The sequence below is a fragment of the Lemur catta genome, chromosome 5 (assembly GCF_020740605.2).
Source record: "Lemur catta isolate mLemCat1 chromosome 5, mLemCat1.pri, whole genome shotgun sequence".
Taxonomy (NCBI): domain Eukaryota; kingdom Metazoa; phylum Chordata; class Mammalia; order Primates; family Lemuridae; genus Lemur; species Lemur catta.
Window position 1 is genome coordinate 83,016,644 of NC_059132.1, and position 26,816 is coordinate 83,043,459.

A 26,816-nucleotide genomic window follows, 5' to 3' on the forward strand; every position below is an offset into this window, starting at 1 on the left:
GCATCATAGGCTTCAGGATGCAGAGACCGACCTCATGACTATTACGGTGCCAAACGCCATGGAAATGGCAAATAATTACCAACACACTGGTCATTTCAAAGTGTCAGGATGAAATCTGAAGCACGATCCACACTTTTCCCATCTCACGCAAATATGCACTTTCCAACTCTGGAGGTAAACAAATCAAAGGCAGGGCTAACAGGGGTCCTGCACTTACACCCCACCATGAAATCTCAACTACCGGGCAGGATTCTTATGCTAATGCGAGACCCCTGCTCGGGTTCTGAAAATAATGCTGAAACCACAACGGAATAATACTTAAAAGAACACTTTCTTGGTAGTCTCTAGGACCAACTATAGGAAATGCCAAGATTAATGGGCCAAGATTAATGTTTTGTCTGTGAAAACTCTCGTATGCTTAAGGATGCAGAGACCAACGTTATGACAATTACGGTGAAAAGTGTTTCGGAAAAATACCAAATAGTTCTCCACTTAGTGGTTCTTTCAAAAGTTGGACCACACACCTTTGGAAAGATCGAGTTACTTTGGCCTAGCCTTCGATTGGTCTGGAGAAGCAACCGCCATTCCTAGCTGATGAATCAAATGATTCTGAATGGAACGGTGAAAAGTGCGGACGCTCTTTCAGTCTTTAGACTGAAACAGGATCCGCACTATTCACCTGTCCCACAAAGGCGCACTTCTGATGTCTGGCGCTAGTCCAACAAACCCAGGACTGACAGTGCCCCTGCACTTGCCACCCCAGAAAAATATCTCATCTCCAAAGAAGGATTCTTCCGCTAACGGTTGAAAATTGCTCCCGTTCTTGAAACAGTGGTGAAAAAATGGTGAAATAGTACTGAAAACAATCCTATCTACCAAGGCTCCTGTGCCAGCTATGGGAAATAACAAGCTACCTGGGCCTCAGCAGAGTTTTCGCTGCAAAAAGCATCATAGGCTTCAGTATGCAGAGACGGACCTCATGACTATTACGGTGCCAAACGCCATGGAAATGGCAAATAATTACGAACACACTGGTCATTTCAACGTGTCAGGATGAAATCTGAAGCACGATCCACACTTATCACATCTCACGCAAAAATGCACTTACCAACTCTGGAGGTAAACAAATCAAAGGCAGGGCCGACAGAAGCCCTGCACTTACACCCCACCATGAAATCTCAACTACCAGGCAGGATTGTTATGCTAATGCGAGAACCCTGCTCGGGTTCTGAAAATAATGTTGAAACCACAATGGAATATTACTTAAAAGAACACTTTCTTGGTAGTCTCAAGGACCAACTATTGGAAATGCCAAGATTACTGGGCCTCAGCCTGTTTCGTGTGTGAAGACTCTTGTATGCTTAAGGATGCAGAGACCAAACTTATGACAATTACTGTGAAAAGTGCTTCGCAAAAATAACAAATAGTTCTCCACTTAGCGGTTCTTTGAAAAGTTAGGCCACACACCTCTTGGAAAGATCGAGTTACTTTGGCCTAGCCTTCGATTGGTCTGGAGAAGCAATCGCCATTCCTAGCTGATGAATCAAATTATTCTGAAAGGAATGGTGAAAAGTGCCGATCCTGTTTCAGTCTTTGGACTGAAACAGCATCCGCACTATTCACCTGTCCCACAAAGGCGCACTTCTCATGTCTGGCGCTAGTCCAACAAACCCAGGACTGACAGAGGCCCTGCACTTGCCACCCCAGAAAAATATCTCATCTCCGAAGAAGGATTCTTCCGCTAATGGTTGAAAAGGGCTCCCGTTCTTGAAACAGTGGTGAAAAAATGATGAATTAATACTGAAAACAATCCTATCTTCCAAGGCTCCTGTGCCAGCTATGGGAAATAGCAAGTTACCTGGGACTCAGCAGAGGTTTCTCTGCAGAAAGCATCATAGACTTCAGGATGCAGAGACCGACCTCATGAATATTATGGTGCAAAACGCTATGGTAATGGCAAAAAATTACCAACATACTGCTGATTTCAAAACTGTCAGGATGAAAACTGAAGCACGATCCATACTTTTCCCATCCCACGCAAATATGCACTTACAAGCTCTGGAGGTAAACAAATAAACGCAGGGCTGAGAGAAGCCCCCCACTTACACCCCACCCAGAAATCTCTACTACCAGTCAGGATTCTTATGCAAATGCGAGAACCCTGCTCGGGTTGTGAAAATAATGGTGAAAACACAGTGGAATAATACTTAAAAGAACATTTTCGTTGTAGCCTTAGGACCAATTATTGGAAATGCTTACTGGGCCTCTGCCTGTTTCATCTGTGAAAACTCTCGTACGCTTAAGGATGCAGAGACCAACATTATGACAATTGCGGTGAAAAGTGCTACGGAAAAATGCCAAATAGTTCTCCACCTAGCGGTTGTTTCAAAAGTTGGGCCACACACCTCTTGGAAAGATCGAGTTACTTTGGCCTAGCCTCCTATTGGTCTGGAGAAGGAATCGCCATTCCTAGCTGATGAATCAAATGATTCTGAAAGGAACGGTGAAAAGTGCAGATCCTGTTTCAGTCTTTAGACTGAAACAGGATCCGCACTATTCACCTGTACCACAAAGGCGCACTTCTCATGTCTGGCGCTAGTCCAACAAACCCAGGACTGACAGAAGCCCTGCACTTGCCACCCCAGAAAAATATCTCATCTCCAAAGAAGGATTCTTCCGCTAACGGTTGAAAAGGGCTCCCGATCTTGAAACAGTGGTGAAAGGATGGCGAAATAATACTGAATACAATACTATCTTCCAAGGCTCCGGTGCCAGCTATGGGAAATAGCAAGTTACCTCGACCACAGCAGAGGTTTCTCTGCGAAAAGCATCATAGGCTTCAGAATGCAGAGACCGACCTCGTGACCATTACGGTGCAAAATGCCATGGAAATGGCAAATAATTACCAACATACTGGTGATTTCAAAACTCCCAGGATGAAATATGAAGCACGATCCACACTTTTCCCATCTCATGCAGATATGCACTTACAAGCTCTGGAGGTAAACAAATCAAACGCAGGTCTGACAGAAGCCCCCCACTTACACCCCACCCAGAAATCTCAACTACCAGGCAGGATTCTTATGCTAATGCGAGAACCCTGCTCAGGTTGTGAAAACAATGGTGAAACCACAGTGGAACAATACTTAAAAGAACACTTTCGTTGTAGCCTTAGGACCAACTATTGGAAATGCCAAGTTTACTGGGCCACAACCTGCTTTCGTCTGTGAAAACTCTCGTATGCTTAAGGGTGCAGAGATCAACCTTATGACAATTACGGTGAAAAGTGCTACGGAAAAATACCAAATAGTTCTCCACCTAGTGGTTGTTTCAAAAGTTGTGCCACACACCTCTTGGAAAGATCGAGTTACTTTGGCCTAGCCTTCGCTTGGTCTGGGTAAGGAATCGCCATTCCTAGCTGATGAATCAAATGATTCTGAAAGGAACGGTGAAAAGTGCGTATCCTGTTTCAGTCTTTAGACTGAAACAGGATCCGCACTATTCACCTGTCAAACAAAGGCTCACTTCTCATGTCTGGGGCTAGTCCAACAAACCCAGGACTGACTGAGGCCCTGCACTTGCCACCCCAGAAAAATATCTCATCTCCAAAGAAGGATTCTTACGCTAACCGTTGAAAAGGGCTCCCGTTCTTGAAACAGTGGTGAAAGGATGGTGAAATAATACTGAAATCAATGCTATCTTCCAAGGCTCTGGTGCCAGCTATGGGAGATAGCAAGTTACCTGGGCCTCAGCAGAGGTTTCTCTGCACAAGGCATCATAGGCTTCAGGATGCACAGACCGACCTCAGGAGTATTATGTTCCAAAACGCTATAGTAATAGCAAATAATTACCACCATACTGGTGATTTAAAAACTGTCAGGATGAAATCTAAAGCTCGATCCACACTTTTCCCATCTCATGCAAATATGCACTTACCAGCTCTGGAGGTAAACAAATCAAACGCAGGTCTAACAGAAGCCCCCCACTTACACCGTACCCAGAAATCTCAACTACCAGGCAGGATTCTTATGCTAATGCGAGAAACCTGCTCGGGTTCTGAAAACAATGGTGAAACCACAGTGGAATAATACTTAGAAGAACACATTCTTTGTAGTCTCTAGGGCCAATTATTGGAAATGCCAAGTTTACTGGGCCTCAGCCTGCTTTCGTCTGTGAAAATTCTCGTATGCTTAAGGATGCAGAGTGCAACCTTATGACATTTACGATGAAAAGTGCAACGGAAAAATCCCAAATAGTTCTCCATCTAGCGGTTGTTTCAAAAGTTGTGCCACACCTCTTTGAAAGATGGAGTTACTTTGGCCTAGCCTTCGATTGGTCTGGAGAAGGAATCGCTATTCCTAGCTGATGAATCAAATCATTCTGAACGGAATGGTGAAAAGTGAGGATCCTGTTTCAGTCTTTAGACACAAACGGGATCCGCACTATTCATCTCTTCCACAAAGGCGCACTTCTCATGTCTGGCGCTAGTCCAACAAACCCAGGACTGACAGAGGCCCTGCACTTGCCACCCCAGAAAAATATCTCATCTCCAAAGAAGGATTCTTACGCTAACGGTCGAAAAGGTTTCCCGTTCTTGAAAAGTGGAGAAAGGATGGTGAAATAATACTGAAAACAATCCTATCTTCCAAGGCTCCTGTGCCAGCTATGGGAAATAGCAAGTTACCTGGGTCTCAGCAGAGGTTTCTCTGCAGAAAGCATTATAGTCTTCAGGATTCGTAGACCGACCTCATGAATATTACGTTGCAAAACGCTATGGTAACGGCAAATATTTACCAACATACTGGTGATTTCAAAACTGTCAGGATGAAATCTGAAGCACGATCCACACTTTTCTCATGTCTCGCAAACGTGCACTTACCAATTCTGGAGGTAAACAAATCAAAGGCAGGGCTGACAGAAGTCCTGCACTTACACCCCACCCAGAAGTCTCAACTACTAGGGAGGATTCTTATGCAAATGCGAGCACCCTGCTTGGGTTGTGAAAACAATGGTGAAACCACAGTAGAATAATACTTAAAAGAACACTTTCGTTGTAGCCTTAGGACCAACTATTGGAAATGCCAAGTTTACTGGGCCTCAGCCTGCTTTCGTCTGTGAAAACTCTCGTATGCTTAAGGATGCAGAGACCAACCTTATGACAATTACGGTGAAATGTGCTACGGAAAAACCCCAAATAGTTCTACACCTAGCGGTTGTTTCAAAAGTTTTGCCACACACCTCTTGGAAAGATCGAGTTACTTTGGCCTAGCCTTTGATTGGTCTGGAGAATGAATCGCCATTCCTAGCTGATGAATCAAATGATTCTGAAAAGAACGGTGAAAAGTGCAGATCCTGTTTCAGTCTAAAGACTGAAACAGGATGTGCATTTTTCACCTCTCACACAATGGCGCACTTCTCATGTCTGGCCCTAGTCAAACAAACACAGGACTGACAGTGGTCCTGCAGGTGCCTCCCCAGGAAAATATTTCATATCCAAAGAAGGATTCTTATGCTAACGGTTGAAAAGTTCTCCCTTTCTTGAAATAGTGGTCAAAGGATGGTGAAATAATACTGAAACTAATCGTATCTTCAAAGGCTCTGGTGCCAGGTATGGGAAACACCAAGTTACCTGGGCTGGAGAAGAGTTTTCTCTGCGAAAGGCATCATACTCTTAAGGATGCAGAGACCAACTACTATCATGGTGTAAAGCGCAATTGAAATGCAAAATAATTAGCAACATACTGGTTATTGCAAAAGTGTCAGGATGAAATCTGAAGCACGATCCACACTTTTCCCATCTCACGCAAATATGCACTTACCAACTCTGAAAGTAAACAAATCAAACACAGGGCTGCCAGAAGCCGCGCACTTACACCCCACACAGAAATCTCAACAAGGAAGAAGGATATTTATGCTAATGCGTGAAACCTGCTCTGGTTCTGAAAACAGTGGTGAAAACACAGTGCAATAATACTGAAAAGAACACTTTCTTTATAGTCACTCGTACCAACTATTGGAAATGCCAAGTTTACTGGGCCTCAGCATACTTTTGTCTGTGAAAACTATCCTATGCTTAAGGATGCAGAGACCAACCTTATGACAATTATGGTCAAACGTGCTACAGAAAAATACCAAATAGTTCTCAACATAGTGGTTATTTCAAAAGATGTGCCACACAGCTCTTGGAAAGATCCAGTTACTTTGGCCAAGCCTTTGATTGGTCTGGAGAAGGAGTCGCTATTCCTAGCTGATAAATCAAATGATTCTGAAAGGAACAGTGAAAAGCGTGAAACAGGATCTGCATTTTTCACCTCTGACACAAAGGCGCACTTCTCATGTCTGGCGCTAGGCCAAAAAACCCAGGACTCAAAGAGGCCCTGCACTTGCCACCCCAGTAAAATATCTCATCTCCAAATAGGATTCTTATGCTAATGGTTGAAAAGTGCTCCCATTCTTGAAACAGTGGTGAAAGGATTGTGAAATAATACTGAAAACAATCGTATCTTCAAAGGCTCTGTTGCCAGGTATGGGAAATACCAAGTTACCTGGGCCTTAGTAGAGTTTTCTATGCGAAAAGCATCATAGGCTTAAGGATGCAAAGACCAACTTTATGACAATTATGGTGAAAAGTGGTACGAAAAAGTACCAAATAGTTCTCAACCTAGCAGTTATTTCAAAAGTTGTGCCACATACCTCTTGGAAAGATCGAGTTACTTTGTCCTAGCCCTCCATTGGTCTAGAGAAGGAATTGCCATTCGTAGCTGATGAATCAATGATTCTGAAAAGAACATTTAAAAGTTTTGAAACAGGATTCGCACTATCCACCTCTCACACAAAGGCCCACTTCACATTTTTGGCGCTAGTCAAACAAACCCATGACCGGCAGAGGCTCTGCACTTGCCACCCCAGAAAAATATCTCATCTCCAAAGAAGGATTCTTAGCCTGATGGTTGAAAAGTGCTCCCGTTCTTGAAACAGTGGTCAAAGGATGATGAAATAATACTGAAAACAATCGTATCTTCAAAGGCTTTGATGCCAGGTATTGGAAATACCATGTGTCCTAGGCCTCAGTAGAGTTTTCTCTGCAAAAAGCATCATAGGCTTAAGGATGCAGAGAACAACCACTATTACGGTCCAAATTGCTATGGAAATGGGAAATAATTACCAACATACTGGTTATTTCAAAAGTGTCAGGATGAAATCTGAAGCATGACCCACACTTTTCCCCTCTCACGCAAATATGCACTTACCAAATCTAGAGGTAAAATATCAAACACAGGGCTGACAGAAGCCCCGCACTTACACCCCACACAGAAATCTCAACCAGGAGGAAAAATTCTTATGCTAATGCGAGAAACCAGCTCTGGTTATGAAAATAATGGTGAAACCACAGTGGAATACAACTTAAAAGAACACTTTCTTTATAGTCTCTAGTACCAACTATTGGAAATGCCAAGTTTACTGGGCCTCAGCATACTTTTGTCTGTGAAAACTATCGTATACTTAAGGATGCAGACACCAACCTTATGACAATTATGGTGAAAAGTGCTATGGAAAAATACAAGTAACTCTCAACCTAGCGGTTATTTCAAAAGTTGTGCCACACACCTCTTGGAAATATCGAGTTACTTTGACCAACATTAGATTGGTCTGGAGAAGGAATCGCCCTTCCTAGCTGATGAATCAAATGATTCTGAAAGGAACGGTGAAAAGTGCGGATCCTGTTTCAATCTTTAGACACTATTCAACTCTCACACACAGGCGCACTTCTCATGTCTGCCGCTAGTCCAACAAATCCAGGAGTGACAGAGGCCCTGCACTTGCCAACCCAGAAAATTATTTCATCTACAATGAAGGATGCTTATGCTAATGGTTGAAACGTGCTCCCATTCTTGAAACTATGGTGAAAGGATTGTGAAATAATACTGAAAACTATTGTATCTTCAAAGACTGGTGCCAGGTATGGGAAATACAAAGTTACCTGGCCCTCAGTAGAGTTTTCTCTGCAAAAAGCATCATAGGTTTAAGGATGCGGAGACTAACCTTATCACTATTATGGTACAAAGCGCTATGGATAAGGGAAATAATTCCCAACATACTGGTTACTTCAAAAGTGTCAGGATGAAATCTGAAGCATGATCCACACTTTTAACTTCTCACACCAATAGGCACTTACCAAGTCTAGAAGTAAACAAATCAAACACAGGGCTGACAGAAGCCCGGCATTTACATCCCACACCGAAATCTCAACTAACAGGAAGGCCTCTTATGCTAATGCATGAAACCTGCTCTGGATCTGAAAGTAATCGTGAAACCACAGTGAAATAATACTTAAAAGAACACTTTCTTTACAGTCTCTAGTACCAAATATTATAAATGCCAAGTTTACTGGGCCTCAGCATCTTTTGTCTGAGAAATCTATTGTATGCTTAAGGATGCAGACATCAACCTTATGACAATTATGGTGAAAAGCGCTAGGAAAAAATACCAAATAGTTCTCAACCTAGTGGTTATTTCAAAAGTTGTGCCACACACCTCTTGGAAAGATCGAGTTACTTTGGCCTAGCCTTTGATTGGTCTGGAGAAGGCATCGCCATTCCTAACTGATGAATGAAATGATTCTGAAAAGAACGGTTAAAAGTTCTGAAACAGAATCCGCACTATTCACCACACACAAAGGCACACTTCTCATGTGTGCAGCTAGTCCAACAAACCCAGGACTGACAGAGGCCCTGCACTTGTCACCTGAGAAAAATATCTCATCTCCAAACAAGGATTCTTATGCTAACGGTTGAAAAGTGATCCCAATCTTGAAACACTGGTGAAAGGATGGTGAAATAATGCTGAAAACAATTGTATCTTCAAAGGCTCTGGTGCAAGGTACCGGAAATACCAAGTTACCTGGGCCTCAGTAAAGTTTCCTGTGCGATAAGCATCATAGGCTTAACGATGCAGACACCAACCACTATTATGCTGAAAAACGCTATGGAAACGGCAAAAAATTACCAACATACTGGTGATTTCAAAAGTGTCAGGATGAAATCTGAAGCATGACCCACACTTTTCCCATCTCACGCAAATATGCACTTACCAACTCTGGAGGTAAACAAATAAAACACAGTCCTGACAGAAGCCCCGCAGTTATTTCCACACAGAAATCTAAATTAGGAGGAAGGATACTTATGCTAATGCGTAAAACCTGCTCAGGTTCTGAAAATAATGGTGAAACCACAATGGAATAATACTTAAAAGAACACTTTCTTTATAGTCTCTAGTAGCAACTATTGGAAATGCCAAGTTTACTGGACCTCAGCATGCTTCTCTCTGTGAAAACTATTGATTTCTTAAGGATGCGGAGAACAACCTTATGACAATTATGGTGAAAAGTGCTATGAAAAAATAAGAAATAGTTCTCAACCTAGCGGTTATTTCAAACGTTGTGCCACACACCCCTTGGAAAGATCGAGTTACTTTGGCCTAGCCTTCGATTGGTCTGGAGAAGGAATCCCCATTCCTAGCTGATGAATCAAATGATTCTGAAATGAACAGTTAAAAGTGCGGATCCTGTTTCAGTCTTTTAGACTGAAACAGGATTCGCACTATTCACCTCTCACGAAAAGGCGCACTTCTCATGTCTGGCGCTAGTCCTACAAACCCAGGACTGACAGAGGCCCTGCACTTGCCACCCCAAAAAGAAAAATTCTCATCTCCAAAGAAGATTTCCTATGCTAACGCTTGAAAAGTGCTCCTGTTGTTGAAACAGTGGTGAAAGGATGGTGAAATAATACTGAAAACAATCGTATCTTCAAAGGCTCTGGTGCAAGGTTTGAAAAATACCAAGTTACCTGGGCCTCAGTAGAGTTTTCTCTGTGAAAAACAACGTAGCCTTAGGTATGCAGAGACCAACCTTATCACTATTACTGTGAAAAACGCTATGGAAATGGCAAATAATTACCAACATACTGCTTATTTCAAATGGTCAGAATGAAATCTGAAGCAAGATCGACCCTTTTCCCATTTCAGGCAAATATGCACTTACCAACAGTGGAGGTAAACAAACCAAAAACAGGGCTAACGGAAGCCTCGCACTTACACCCCACACAGAAATCTCAACTACGAGGAAGGATTCTTACGCCAATTGGCTAAACCTGCTCTGGTTCTGAAAATAATGGTGAAACCACAGTGCAGTAATACTTAAAAGAACACTTTCTTTATAGTCTCTAGTACCAACTATTGGAAATGCCAAGTTTACTGGGCCTCAGCATACTTCTGTCTGTGAAAACTACGTTATTCTTAAGGATGAAGAGAACAATCTTATGAAAATTATGGTGAAAAGTGCTACGAAAAAACACCAAATAGTTCTCAACCTAGCGGTTATTTCAAAAGTTTTGCCACACACCTCTTGTAAAGATCGAGTTACTTTGGCCTAGCCTTCGATTGGTCTGGAGAAGGCATCGTCATTCCTAACTGATGAATCAAATGATTCTGAGAAGAACAGTTACAAGTTCTGAAACAGGATCCGCACTATTCACCTCTCACACAAATGCGCACTTCTCATGTCTGGCGCTAGTCCAACAAACCCAGGACTGACAGAGGCCCTGCACTTGCCACCCAGAAAAATCTCTCATCTCCAAAGAAGGATTCTTATGCTAACAATTGAAAAGTACTCCCATTCTTGAAACAGTGGTGAAAGGATGGTCAAATAATACTGAAAACAATCGTATCTTCAAAGGCTCTGGTGCCAGGTATGGGAAACACCAACTTACCTGGGCCCCAGTAGAGTTTTCTCTGCGAAAAGCATCATAGGCTTAAGGATGCAGACACCAACCTTATCACTATTATGGTTAAAAATGCTATGGAAATGGCACATAATTACCAACATACTGGTTATTTGAAAAGTGTCAGGATGAAATCAGAAGCACGATCCACACTGTTCCCATCATATGCAAATATGCACTTACCAACTTTGGAGGTAAACAAATCAAACACAGGGCTCACAGAGGCCGGGCACTTACACCCCACACAGAAATCTCAACTACCAGGCAGGATTCTTATGCTAATGAGAGAAACCTGTTCTGGTTCTGAAAGTAATAGTGAAACCACAGTGGAATAATACTTAAAAGAACACTTTTTTTATAGTCTCTATTACCAGCTATTGGAAATGCCAAGTTTACTGGGCCTTAGCATACTTTTGTCCTTGAAAACTATCGTATGCTTAAGGATGCAGAGACCAACCTTATGACAATTATGGTGAGAAGTGCTACCAAAAAATACCAAGTAGTTCTCAACCTAGCAGTTATTTCAAAAGTTTTGCCACACACCTCTTGGAAATCTGGAGTTACTTTGGCCTAGCCTTCGATTGGTCTGGAGAAGGAATCGCCATTCCTCGCTGATGAATCAAATGATTTTGAGAAGAACAGTGAAAAGTGTGGATCCTGTTTCAGTCTTTAGACTGGTGTCTCCTTAACTAGTTTCAGCCCACAATACTATTTCCACCTGGGTCCTATTAGTCTCCCGCAGAACTAGGCTTTCACAGAGCACACTGTGGGAAACACAGCTCAAATGTGCGAGCAGTAAACCTTACACCTGAATTAGGGTCTGCACAGAACTCTCAGTTTTCTCTGCTAATATAACTGAGGTACAAATTCACTTTTACAAGAGGATCTGAGGTGTCAAATACATTTCCCTGCAAGCAAGCAAGTTCGCTGAGCATATGAATCAGCCATGCAAAAGGATAGATGTGGCTGGTTCCCTGGGGAACTTCAGGCTGGCTGGGCCACTGAGAGAGCCGGGCAAGGGGAGGGAGTGCCACTCGAGCCCTGTGCTCTCCTGGGAACTCCGACCAGGCCCACCACTGTCACAGGGCCTCATGGGGAATCAGGATGCAAGTCCTTCTTCCACTGTGGTTTCACTATTATATTCACAACCAGAGCAGATTTCATCCATTAGCAAAAGAATCCTTCCTCCTAGTTGAGATTTCTGTGTGGGGTGTAAGTGTGGGGTTCTGTCAGCCCTGTGTTTGATTTGTTTACCTCCAGAGTTGGTAAGTGCATATTTGCGTGTGATGGGAACAGTGTGGATTGTTCTTCTGACTTCAACCTGACACTTTAAACTGAAAGAGGATCCACACTATTCACCTCTCACACAAAGGCGCACTTCTCCTGTCTGGCGCTAGTCCAACAAACCCAGGACTGACAGAGGCCCTGCACTTGCCACCCCAGAAAAATATCTCATCTCTAAAGAAGGACTCTTATCCTAACGGTTGAATAGTGCTCCCGTTCTTGAAACAGTGGTGAAAGGATAGTGAAATAATACTGAAAACAATCGTATCTTCAAAGGCTCTGGTGCCAGCTCTGGGAAATACCAAGTTACCTGGGCGTCAGTAGAGTTTTCTCTGCGAAAGGCATCATAGGCTTAAGGATGCAGAGACCAAGCTTATAACTATTACGGTGAAAACCGCTATGGAAACAGCACATAATTACCAACATAGTGGTTATGTCAAAAGTGTCAGGATGAAATCTGAAGCATGATCCACACTTTTCCCATCTCACGCAAATATGCACTTACCAACTCTGGAGGTAAACAAATCAAACACAGGGCTGACAGAAGCCCCGCACTTACACCCCACACAGAAATCTCAACTAGGAGGAAGGATTCTTATGCTAATGCATGAAACCTGCTCTGGTTCAGAAAATAATGGTGAAACCACAATGGAGTAATACTTAAAAGAACACTTTCTTTATAGTCTCTAGTAGCAACTATTGGAAATGCCAAGTTTACTGGGCCTCAGCATACTTTTGTCTGTGAAAACTTTCGTATGCTTAAGGATGCAGAGACCAACCTTATGACAATTATGGTGAAAAGTGCTATGGAAAAATACCAAATAGTTCTCAACCTAGCAGTTATTTCAAAAGTTGTGCCGCATACCTCTTGGAAAGATGGAGTTACTTTGGCCTAGCCTTCGATTGGTCTGGAGAAGGAATCGCCATTCCTAGCTGATGAATCAAATGATTCTGAAAGGAACGATGAAAAGTTTGGATCCTTTTTCAGTCTTTTTTTTTTTTTTTTTTTGTATTCCTGGACCACCTAGAATCACGATGAAGATGGACTTGCATCCTGATTCCCCATGAGGCCCTGTGACAGCGGTGGGCCTGGTCGGCGTTCCCAGGAGAGCACAGGGCTCGAGTGGCACTCCCTCCCCTTGCCCGGCTCTCTCAGTGGCCCAGCCAGCCTGAAGTTCCCCAGGGAACCAGCCGCATCTACCCTTTTGCATGGCTGATTCATATGCTCGGCGAATCTCACTGGCTCACAGGCAAATGTATTTGACCCCTCGGATCCTCTTGTGAAGTCAACTTGTACCTCAGTTATATTAGCAGAGAAAACTGAGAGCTCTGTGCAGACCCTAATTCAGGTGTAAGGTTTGCTGCTCACACGTTTGAGCTGTGTTTCCCAAAGTGTGCTCTGTGAAAGCCTAGTTCTGTGGGAGATTAATAGGACCCAGGTGGAAATAGTATTGGGGGCTGAAACTAGTTCAGGAGACACCAGGTGAGGTGAATGTGAATTGTTGCTTGGCTGCAGGACTTCTCAGTGCCTTTATGCTGCTGTGCATTGGGAATCTCCAAGGCAGGAAGGGTGATGAACTGCAGTTTCTCCAAACTGACCTTATCCTAAAGCCATTCCTCAGTGGGAGGTCTGGGGGCATTACTACTCTGCTGAACACAGTTAGGGAAATGCTGGTCTAGAATTGTAGAAACCACAGTGCTCTCAGGTCTTTGCACATGGGGCCGTACCATGTAATGTCAAGAGGCTTTGGGGAGTCGGGGAGGTAAGGCCCAAGGTCTCCCCTGCAGTTGTGGGGCTCTGCTCACCCTCCTGGGCAGTGTATTCACTGTCGATGATCCTGGCCAAACCGAAGTCAGCGATTTTGCAACACAAGGTCTCAGACACCAGGATGTTGGCCGCCCATAGGTAGCGGTGGATAGAATTCATGTGCTCGATGTACGCCATCCCTTCGGTGATCTGGGCTGACATGTCGATCAGTCTCGGGAGGGACAGTCTGCCACCGTAGTCTGTCTTCAGGAAATCCAGCAGGCACCCTCTGGCCACATACTCGGTGACAATATAGATGGGCTCCTTGGGGACCATGGTGTAGAGCCAGACCAGCCTCTCGTGCTACAGAGCCTTCATCAGGTTCGCCTCACCCAGGAAGGCTTCCGGAGACATCCTTCCCTCATTCAAGGTCTTGATGGCCACCTTCACATTGTTTCTGTAGTAGCCCATCCAGACTTCGCCAAACTGCCCTGATCCGAGTTTCCTGACCAGCCTGAGAGACTGCCGGGGGATCTCCCACTTGTCCTGGGCCCAGGGGTTATGAGGAGCAAGGCTGACGCAGGGCACGGTCAGCCTCTGGCACAAACAATCCCCTTTCTTGCAGTAGTGCTGCACCAGGGCCTGGAGCGAGGGGAAGGTGACCCGGAGGGAGATGTAGCAGCCCCCTTCCTCCAGGGAGCGGATCTTATAGTGCTTGACTATTTCCCCCTGGGCGGTGACATCCTTCACAGACAGGAAGAAGGCACCTTTGCTGGTTTACTCTCTCTGATGAGAAAGGAGCCGGCCTCTCACAAAAAGGCGCACTTCTCATGTCTGGCGCTAGTCCAACAAACCCAGGAGTCACAGAGGCCCTGCACTTGCCACCCAGAAAAATATCTCATCTCCAAAGAAGGATTCTTACGGTAACGCATGAAAAGTACTCCCATTCTTGAAACAGTGGTGAAAGGATGGTGAAATAATACTGAAAACAATCCCATTTTCCAAGGCTCCGGTGTCAGCTCTGAGAAATACCAAGTTACCTGGGACTCAGTAGAGTTTTCTCTACCGAAAGGCATCATAGGCTTCGGGATGCAGAGACTAACCTTATCACTATTACAGTGAAAAACGCTATGGAAATGGCACATAATTACCAACATACTGGTGATTTCAAAAGTGTCAGGATGAAATCTGAAGCACGATCCACACTTTTCCCATCTCACCCAAATATGCACTTTCCAACTCTGGAGGTAAATAAATCAAAGGCAGGGCTGACAGAAACCCCCAATTACACCCCACCCAGAAATCTCAACTACCAGGCAGGATTCTCATGCTAATACGAGAACCTAGCTCGGGTTGTGAAAACACTGGTGAAACCACAGTGGAATAATACTTAAAAGAACACTTTCTTTGTAGTCTCTAAGTCCAACTATTGGAAATGCCAAGTTTACCAGGCCTCAGCCTGCTTTCGTCTGTGAAAACTCTCGTATGCTTAAGGGTGCAGAGACTAACCTTATGACGATTATGGTGAAAAGTGCTATGGAAAAAAGCCAAATAGTTCTCCGCCTAGCGGTTGTTTCAAAAATTGTGCCACACAACTCTTGGAAAGATCGAGTTACTTTGGCCTAGCCTTCGATTGGTCTGGAGAAGCAATTGCCATTCGTAGCTGATGAATCAAATGATTCTGAAAGGAACGGTGAAAAGTGCGGATCCTGTTTCAGTCTTTAGACTGAAACAGGATCCGCACTATTCACCTGTCCCACAATGGCGCACTTCTCATGTCTGGTGCTAGTCTGACAAACCCAGGACTGACAGGGGCCCTGCACTTGCCACCCCAGAAAAATATCTCATCTCCAAAGAAGGATTCTTACGCTAACGGTTGACAAGGCCCCCTTTCTTGAAACAGTGGTGAAAGGATGGTGAAATAATACTGAAAAGAATCCTTTCTTCCAAGGCTCCTGTGCCAGCTATGGGAAAAAGCAAGTTACCTGGGCCTCAGCAGAGGTTTCTCTGCGAAAAGCATCATAGGCTTCAGGATTTAAAGACTGACCTCAGGACTCTTACGGTGCAAAACGCTATGGAAATGGCAAATAATTACCAACACACTGGTGATTTCAAAAGTGTCAGGATGAAATCCGAAGCACGATCCAACTTTTCCCATCTCACGCAAATATGCACTTACCAACTCTGGAGGTAAACAAATCAAATGCAGGGCTGACAGAAGCCCCGCACTTACACCCCACCCAGACATCTCAACTACCAGGCAGGATTCTAATGCTAATGCGAGAAACCTGCTGTGGTTCTGAAAACAATGGTGAAACCACAGTGGAATAATACTTAAAAGAACATTTTCTTTGTAGTCTCTAGGACCAACTATTGGAAATGTCAACTTTACTAGGCCTCAGTCTGTTTCGTCTGTGAAAACTCTGGTATGCTTAACGATGCAGAGACCAACCTTAGGACAATTACGGTGAAAAGTGCTACAGAAAAATACCAAATAGTTCTCCACCTAGCGGTTCTTTCAAAACTTGGGCCACACACCTCTTGGAAAGATCGAGTTACTTTGGCCTAGCCTTCGATTGGTCTGGAGAAGCAATCGCCATTCCTAGCTGATGAATCAAATGATTCTGAAAGGAACGGTGAAAAGTGCGGATCCTGTTTCAGTCTTTAGACTGAAACAGGATCCGCACTATTCACCTGTCCCACAAAGGCGCACTTCTCATGTCTGGCGCTAGTCCAACAAACCCAGGACTGACAGAGGCCCTGCACTTGCCACCCCAGAAAAATATCTCATCTCCAAAGAAGGATTCTTCCGCTAACGGTTGAAAAGGGCTCCCGTTCTTGAAACAGTGGTGAAAAAATGGTGAAATAATACTGAAAACAATCCTATCTTCCAAGGCTCCTGTGCCAGCTATGGGAAATAGCAAGTTACCAGGGCCTCAGCAGAGGTTTCTCTGCAAAAAGCATCATAGGCTTCAGGATGCAGAGACCCACCTCATGACTATTACGGTGCCAAACGCCATGGAAATGGCAAACAATTACCCACACACTGGTCATTTCAAAGTGTCAGGATGAAATCTGAAGCACGATCCCCACTTTTCCATCTCACGCAAATATGCACTTCCCAACTCTGGAGGTAAACAAATCAAAGGCAAGGCTGATAGAAGCCCCGCACTTACACCCCACTCAGAATTCTCAACTACCACGCAGGATTCTTATGCTAATGCAAGAACCCTGCTCGGGTTCTGAAAATAATGCTGAAACCACAACGGAATAATACTTAAAAGAACACTGTCTTGGTATTCTCTAGGCCGAACTATTGGAAATGCCAATTTTATTGGTCCTCAGCCTGTTTCGTCTGTGAAAACTTTGGTATGCTTAAGGATGCAGAGAACAACCTTATGACAATTACGGTGAAAAGAGCTTCGGAAAAATACCAAATAATTTTCCACCTAGCGGTTCTTTCAAAAGTTCTGCCACACAACTCTTGGAAAGATCGAGTTACTTTGGCCTAGCCTTCGATTGGTCTGGAGAAGCAATCGCCATTCCTAGCTCATGAATCAAATGATTCTGAAAGGAACGGTGAAAAGTGCGGATCCTGTTTCAGTCTTTAGACTGAAACAGGATCCGCAGTATTCACCTGTCCCACAAAGGCGTACTTCTCATGTCTGGCGCTACTCCAACATACCCAGGACTAACAGAGGCCCTGCACTTGCCACCCCCAAAAATATCTCATCTCCAAAGAAGGATTCTTCACCTAACGGTTGAAAAGTGCTCCGTTCTTCAAACAGTGGTGAAAAAATGGTGAAATAGCACTGAAAACAATCCTGTCTTCCAAGGCTCCTGTGCCAGCTATGGGAAATAGCAAGTTACCTGGGCCTCAGCAGAGGCTTCTCTGCAAAAAGCATCATAGGCTTCAGGATGCAGAGACCGACCTCATGACTATTACGGTGCCAAACGCCATGGAAATGGCAAATAATTACCAACACACTGGTAATTTCAAAGTGTCAGGATGAAATCTGAAGCACGGTCCACACTTTTCCCATCTCACGCAAATATGCACTTTCCGACACTGGAGGTAAACAAATCAAAGGCAGGGCTGACAGAAGCCCGGCACTTACACCCCACCATGAAATCTCAACTACCAGGCAGGATTCTTATGCTAATGCGAGAACCCTGCTCGGGTTCTGAAAATAATGCTGAAACCACAACAGAATAATACTTAAAAGAACACTTTCTTGGTAGTCTCTAGGACCAACTATTGGAAATGCCAAGATTACTGGGCCTCAGCCTGTTTCGTCTGTGAAAACTCTGGTATGCTTAAGGATGCAGAGACCAACCTTAGGACAATTACGGTGAAAAGTGCTTAGGAAAAATACCAAATAGTTCTCCACTTAGCGGTTCTTTCAAAAGTTGGGCCACACACCTCTTGGAAAGATCGAGTTACTTTGGCCTAGCCTTGGATTGGTCTGGAGAAGCAATCGCCATTCCTAGCTGATGAATCAAATGATTCTGAAAGGAACGGTGAAAAGTGCGGATCCTGTTTCAGTCTTTAGACTGAAACAGGATCCGCACTATTCACCTGTCCCACAAAGGCGCACTTCTCATGTCTGGCGCTAGTCCAACAAACCCAGGACTGACAGAGGCCCTGCACTTGCCACCCCAGAAAAATATCTCCTCTCCAAAGAAGGATTCTTCCGCTAACGGTTGAAAAGGGCTCCCGTTCTTGAAACAGTGGTGAAAAAATGGTGAAATAATACTGAAAACAATCCTATCTTCCAAGGCTCCTGTGCCAGCTATGGGAAATAGCAAGTTACCTGGGCCTCAGCAGAGGTTTCTCTGCAAAAAGCATCATAGGCTTCAGGATGCAGAGACTGACCTCATGACTATTACGGGGCCAAACGCCATGGAAATGGCAAATAATTACCAACACACTGGTCATTTCAAAGTGTCAGGATGAAATCGGAAGCACGACCACACTTTTCCCATCTCACGCAAGTATGCACTTTCCAACTCTGGAGGTAAACAAATCAAAGGCAGGGCTGACAGAAGCCCCGCACTTACACCCCACCATGAAAACTCAACTACCAGGCAGGATTCTTATGCTAATGCGAGAACTCTGCTCGGGTTCTGAAAATAATGCTGAAACCACGACGGAATAATACTTAAAAGAACACTTTCTTGGTAGTCTCTAACACCAACTATTGGAAATGCCAAGATTAATGGGCCTCAGCCTGTTTCGTCTGTGAAAACTCTCGTATGCTTAAGGATGCAGAGACCAACCTTAGGACAATTACGGTGAAAAGTGCTTCGGAAAAATACCCAATAGTTCTTAACTTAGCGGTTCTTTAAAAGTTGGGCCACACACGTCTTGGAATGATCGAGGTACTTTGGCCTAGCCTTCGATTGGTCTGGAGAAGCAATCGCCATTCCTAGCTGATGAATCAAATGATTCTGAAAGGAACGGTGAAAAGTGCGGATCCTGTTTCAGTCTTTAGACTGAAACAGGATCCGCACTATTCACCTGTCCCACAAAGGCGCACTTCTCATGTCTGGCTCTAGTCCAACGAACCCAGGACTGACAGAGGCCCTGCACTTGCCACCCCAGAAAAATATCTCATCTCCAAAGAAGGATTCTTCTGCTACCGGTTTAAAAGGGCTCCCGTTCTTGACACAGTGGTGAAAGGATGGTGAAATAATACTGAAAACAATCCTATCTTCCAAGGCTCCTGTGCCAGCTATGGGAAAAAGCAAGTTACCTGGGCCTCAGCAGAGGTTTCTCTGCAAAAAGCATCATAGGCTTCAGGATGCAGAGACCGACCTCATGACTATTACGGTGCCAAACGCCATGGAAATGGCAAGTAATTACCAACACACTGGTCATTGCAAAGTGTCTGGATGAAATCTGAAGTACGATCCACACTTTTCCCATCTCACGCAAGTATGCACTTTCCAACTCTGGAGGTAAACAAATCAAAGGCGGGGCTGACAGAAGCCCTGCACTTACACCCCACCATGAAATCTCAACTACCAGGCAGGATTCTTATGCTAATGCGAGAACCCTGCTCGGGTTCTGAAAATAATGCTGAAACCACAACGGAATAATACTTAAAAGAACACTTTCTTGGTAGTCTCTAGGACCAACTATTGGAAATGCCAAGATTAATGGGCCTCAGCCTGTTTCGTCTGTGAAAACTCTGGTATGCTTAAGGATGCAGAGACCAACCTTATGACAATTACGTTGAAAAGTGCTTCGGAAAAATACCAAATAGTTCTCCACTTAGCGGTTCTTTCAAAAGTTGGGCCACACACCTCTTGGAAAGATCGAGTTACTTTGGCCAACCTTCGATTGGTCTGGAGAAGCAATCGCCATTCCTAGCTGATGAATCAAATGATTCTGAAAGGAACGGTGAAAAGTGCGGATCCTGTTTCAGTCTTTAGACAGAAACAGGATCCGCACTATTCACCTGTCCCACAAAGGCGCACTTCTCATGTCTGGCGCTAGTCCAACAAACCCAGGACTGACAGAGGCCCTGCACTTGCCACCCCAGAAAAATATCTCATCTCCAAAGGATTCTTCCGATAACGGTTGAAAAGGGCTCCGATTCTTGAAACAGTGGTGAAAATATGGTGAAATAATACTGAAAACAATCCTATCTTCCAAGGCTCCTGTGCCAGCTATGGGAAATAGCAAGTTACCTGGGCCTCAGCAGAGGTTTCTCTGCAAAAAGCATCATAGGCTTCAAGATGCAGAGACCGACCTCATGACTACTACGGTGCCAAACGCCATGGAAATGGCAAATAACTACCAACACACTGGTCATTTCAAAGTGTCTGGATGAAATCTGAAGCACGATCCACACTTTTCCCATCTCACGCAAATATGCACTTTCCAACTCTGGAGGTAAACAAATCAAAGGCAGGGCTGACAGAAGCCCGGCACCTACACCCAACCCAGATATCTCAACTACCAGGCAGGATTCTTATGCTAATGCGAGAACCCTGCTCTGGTTCTGAAAATAATGCTGAAACCACAACGGAATAATACTTAAAAGAACACTTTCTTACTAGTCTCTAGGACCAACTATTGGAAATGCCAAGATTACTGGGCCTCAGCCTGTTTCGTCTGTGAAAACTCTGGTATGCTTAAGGATGCAGAGACCAACCTTATGGCAACTACGGTGAAAAGTGCTTAGGAAAAATACCAAATAGTTTTCCACTTAGCGGTTTTTTCAAATGTTGGGCCACACACCTCTTGGAAAGATCGAGTTACTTTGGCCTAGCCATCGATTTGTCTGGAAAAGCAATCGCCATTCCTAGCTGATGAATCAAATGATTCTGAAAGGAACGGTGAAAAGTGCGGATCCTGTTTCAGTCTTTAGACTGAAACAGGATCCGCACTATTCACCTGTCCCACAAAGGCGCACTTCTCATGTCTGGTGCTAGTCCAACAAACCCAGGACTGACAGAGGCCCTGCACTTGCCACCCCAGAAAAATACCTCATCTCCAAAGAAGGATTCTTCCGCTAACGGTTGAAAAGGGCTCCCGTTCTTGAAACAGTGGTGAAAAAATGGTGAAATAATACTGAAAACAATCCTATCTTCCAAGGCTCCTGTGCCAGCTATGGGAAATAGCAAGTTACCTGGGCCTCAGCAGAGGTTTCTCTGCAAAAAGCATCATAGGCTTCAGGATGCAGAGATCGACCTCATGACTATTACGGTGCCAAACGCCATGGAAATGGCATATAATTACCAACACACTGGTCATTTCAAAGTGTCAGGATGAAATCTGAAGCACGATCCACACTTTTCCCATCTCACGCAACTATGCACTTTCCAACTCTGGAGGTAAACAAATCAAAGGCAGGGCTGACAGAAGCCCCCCACTTACACCCCACCATGAAATCTCAACTACCAGGCAGGATTCTTATGCTAATGCGAGAACCCTGCTCCGGTACTGAAAATAATGCTGAAACCACAAAGGAATAATACTTAAAGGAACACTTTCTTCGTAGTCTCTAAGACCAACTATTGGAAATGCCAAGATTACTGGGCCTCGGCCTGTTTCGTCTGTGAAGACACTGGTATGCTTAAGGATGCAGAGACCAACCTTATGACAATTACGGTGAAAAGTGCTTCGGAAAAATACCAAATAGTTCTCCACTTAGCGATTCTTTCAAAAGTTGGGCCACACATCTCTTGGAAAGATCGAGTTACTTTGGCCTAGCCTTCGGTTGGTCTGGAGAAGCAATCGCCATTCCTAGCTGATGAATCAAATGATTCTGAAAGGAACGGTGAAAAGTGCGGATCCTGTTTCAGTCTTTAGACTGAAACAGGATCCGCACTATTCTCTTGTCCCACAAAGGCGCACTTCTCATGTCTGGCGCTAGTCCAACAAACCCAGGACTGACAGAGGCCCTGCACTTGTCACCCCAGAAAAATATCTCATCTCCAAAGAAGGATTCTTCCGCTAACGGTTGAAAAGGGCTCCCGTTCTTGAAACAGTGGTGAAAAAATGGTGAAATAATACTGAAAACAATGCTATCTTCCAAGGCTCCTGTGCCAGCTATGGGAAATAGCAAGTTACCTGGGCCTCAGCAGAGGTTTCTCTGCAAAAAGCATCATAGGCTTCAGGATGCAGAGACCGACCTCATGACTATTACCGTGCCAAACGCCATGGAAATGGCAAATAATTACCAACACACTGATCATTTCAAATGTCAGTATGAAATCTGAAGCACGATCCACACTTTTCCGATCTCACGCAATTATGCACTTTCCAACTCTGGAGGTAAACAAATCAAAGGCAGGGCTGACAGAATCTGCCAACTTATACCCCACCCAGAAATCTCAACTACCAGGCAGGATTCTTATGCTAATGCGAGAACCCTGCTCGGGTTCTGAAAATAATGCTGAAACCACAACGGAATAATACTTAAAAGAACACTTTCTTGGTAGTCTCTAGGACCAACTATTGGAAATGCCAAGATTAATGGGCCTCAGGCTGTTTCGTCTGTGAAAACTCTGGTATGCTTAAGGATGCAGAGACCAACCTTAGGACAATTACGGTGAAAAGTGCTTAGGAAATATACCAAATAGTTCTCCACTTAGCGGTTCTTTCAAAAGTTGGGCCACACACCTCTTGGAAAGATCGAGTTACTTTGGTCTAGCCTTCGATTGGTCTGGAGAAGCAATCGCCATTCCTAGCTGATGAATCAAATGATTCTGAAAGGAACGGTGAAAAGTGCGGATCCTGTTACAGTCTTTAGACTGAAACAGGATCCGCACTATTCACCTGTCCCACAAATGCGCACTTCTCATGTCTGGCCCTAGTGCAACAAACCCAGGACTGACAGAGGCCCTGCACTTGCCACCCCAGAAAAATATCTCATTTCCAAAGAAGGATTCTTCCGATAACGGTTGAAAAGGGCTCCCGTTCTTGAAACAGTGGTGAAAAAATGATGAAATAATACTGAAAACAATCCTATCTTCCAAGGCTCCTGTGCCAGCTATGGGAAAGAGCAAGTTACCTGGGCCTCAGCAGAGGTTTCTCTGCAAAAAGCATCATAGGCTTCAGGATGCAGAGACCGACCTCATGACTATTACAGGGCCAAACGCCATGGAAATGGCAAATAATTACCAACACACTGGTCATTTCAAAGTGTCAGGATGAAATCTGAAGCACGATCCACACTTTTCCCATCTCACGCAACTATGCACATTCCAACTCTGGAGGTAAACAAATCAAAGGCAGGGCTGACAGAAGCCCCGCACTTACACCCCACCATGAAATCTCAACTACCAGGCAGGATTCTTATGCTAATGCGAGAACCCTGCTCGGGTACTGAAAATAATGCTGAAACCACAAAGGTATAATACTTAAAAGAACACTTTCTTGGTAGTCTCTAAGACCAACTATTGGAAATGCCAAGATTACTGGGCCTCAGCCTGTTTCGTCTGTGAAAACTCTCGTATGCTTAAGGATGCAGAGACCAACGTTATGACAACTACGGTGAAAAGTGCTTCGGAAAAATACCAAATAGTTCTCCACTTAGCGGTTCCTTCTAAGGTTGGGCCACACACCTCTTGGAAAGATCGAGGTACTTAGGCCTAGCCTTCGATTGGTCTGGAGAAGCAATCGCTATTCCTAGCTGATGAATCAAATGATTCTGAAAGGAACGGTGAAAAGTGCGGACCCTGTTTCAGTCTTTAGACTGAAACAGGATCCGCACTATTCACCCGTCCCACAAAGGCGCAATTCTCATGTCTGGCGCTTGTCCAACAAACCCAGGACTGACAGAGGCCCTGCACTTGCCACCCCAGAAAAATATCTCATCTCCAAAGAAGGATTCTTCCGCTAACGGTTGAAAAGGGCTCCCGTTCTTGAAACAGTGGTGAAAAAATGGTGAAATAATACTGAAAACAATGCTATCTTCCAAGGCTCCTGTGCCAGCTATGGGAAATAGCAAGTTACCTGGGCCTCAGCAGAGGTTTCTCTGCAAAAAGCATCATAGGCTTCAGGATGCAGAGACCGACCTCATGACTATTACGGTGCCAAACGCCATGGAAATGGCAAATAATTACCAACACACTGGTCATTTCAAAGTGTCAGGATGAAATCTGAAGCACGATCCACACTTTTCCCATCTCACGCAAATATGCACTTTCCAACTCTGGAGGTAAACAAATCAAAGGCAGGGCTGACAGAAGCCCCGCACTTACACCCCACCATGAAATCTCAACTACCAGGCAGGATTCTTATGCTAATGCGAGAACCCTGCTCGGGTTCTGAAAATAATGCTGAAACCACAACGGAATAATACTTAAAAGAACACTTTCTTGGTAGTCTCTAGGACCAACTATTGGAAATGCCAAGATTACTGGGCCTCAGCCTGTTTCCTCTGTGAAAACTCTCGTATGCTTAAGGATGCAGAGACCAACCTTATGACAACTACGGTGAAAAGTGCTTCGGAAAAATAACAAATAGTTCTCCACTTAGCGGTTCTTTCAAAAGTTGGGCCACACACCTCTTGGAAAGATCGAGTTACTTTGGTCTAGCCTTCGATTGGTCTGGAGAAGCAATCGCCATTCCTAGCTGATGAATCTAATGATTCTGAAAGGAACGGTGAAAAGTGCGGATCCTGTTTCAGTCTTTAGCCATGGAAATGGCAAATAATTACCAACACACTGGTCATTTCAAAGTGTCTGGATGAAATCTGAAGCACGATCCACACTTTTCCCATCTCACGCAAATATGCACTTTCCAACTCTGGAGGTAAACAAATCAAAGACAGGGCTGTCAGAATCCCCCAACTTATACCCCACCCAGAAATCTCAACTACCAGGCAGGATTCTTATGCTAATGCGAGAACCCTGCTCGGGTTCTGAAAATAATGCTGAAACCACAAGGGAATAATACTTAAAAGAACACTTTCTTGGTAGTCTCTAGGACCAACTATTGGAAATGCCAATATTAATGGGCCTCAGCCTGGTTCGTCTGTGAAAACTCTGGTATGCTTAAGGATGCAGAGACCAACCGTAGGACAATTACGGTGAAAAGTGCTTAGGAAAAATACCAAATAGTTCTCCACTTAGCGGTTCTTTCAAAAATTGAGCCACACACCTCTTGGAAAGATCGAGTTACTTTGGCCTAGCCTTCGATTGGTCTGGTGAAGCAATCGCCATTTCTAGCTGATGAATCAAATGATTCTGAAAGGAACGGTGAAAAGTGCAGATCCTGTTTCAGTCTTTAGACTGAAACAGGATCCGCACTATTCACCTGTCCCACAAAGGCGCACTTCTCATGTCTGGAGCTAGTCCAACAAACCCAGGACTGACAGAGGCCCTGCACTTGCCACCCCAGAAAAATATCTCATCTCCAAAGAAGGATTCTTCCGCTAACGGTTGAAAAGGGCTCCCGTTATTGAAACAGTGGTGAAAAAATGATGAAATAATACTGAAAACAATCCTATCTTCCAAGGCTCCTGTGCCAGCTATGGGAAATAGCAAGTTACCTGGGCCTCAGCAGAGGTTTCTCTGCAAAAAGCATCATACGCTTCAGGATGCAGAGACCGACCTCATGACTATTACGGGGCCAAACGCCATGGAAATGGCAAATAATTACCAACACACTGGTCATTTCAAAGTGTCTGGATGAAATCTGAAGCACGATCCACACTTTTCCCATCTCACGCAACTATGCACTTTCCAACTCTGCAGGTAAACAAATCAAAGGCAGGGCTGCCAGAAGCCCCGCACTTACACCCCACCATGAAATCTCAACTACCAGGCAGGATTCTTATGCTAATGCGAGAACCCTGCTCGGGTACTGAAAATAATGCTGAAACCACAACGGAATAATACTTAAAAGAACACTTTCTTGCTAGTCTCTTGGAGAAACTATTTGAAATGCCAAGATTACTGGGCCTCAGCCTGTTTCGTCTGTGAAGACTCTGGTATGCTTAAGGATGCAGAGACCAACCTTATGACAACTACGGTGAAAAGTGCTTCGGACAAATACCAATTAGTTCTCCACTTAGCGGTTCTTTCAAAAGTTGGGCCACACACCGCTTGGAAAGATCGAGTTACTTTGGCCTAGCCTTCGATTGGTCTGGAGAAGCAATCGCCATTCCTAGCTGATGAATCAAATGATTCTGAAAGGAACGGTGAAAAGTGCGGATCCTGTTTCAGTCTTTAGACTGAAACAGGATCCGCACTATTCACCTGTCCCACAAAGGCGCACTTCTCATGTCTGGCGCTAGTCCAACGAACCCAGGACTGACAGAGGCCCTGCACTTGCCACCCCAGAAAAATATCTCATCTCCAAAGAAGGATTCTTCCGCTACCGGTTGAAAAGGGCTCCCGTTCTTGAAACAGTGGTGAAAAAATGATGAAATAATACTGAAAACAATCCTATCTTCCAAGGCTCCTGTGCCAGCTATGGGAAATAGCAAGTTACCTGGGCCTCAGCAGAGGTTTCTCTGCAAAAAGCATCATAGGCTTCAGGATGC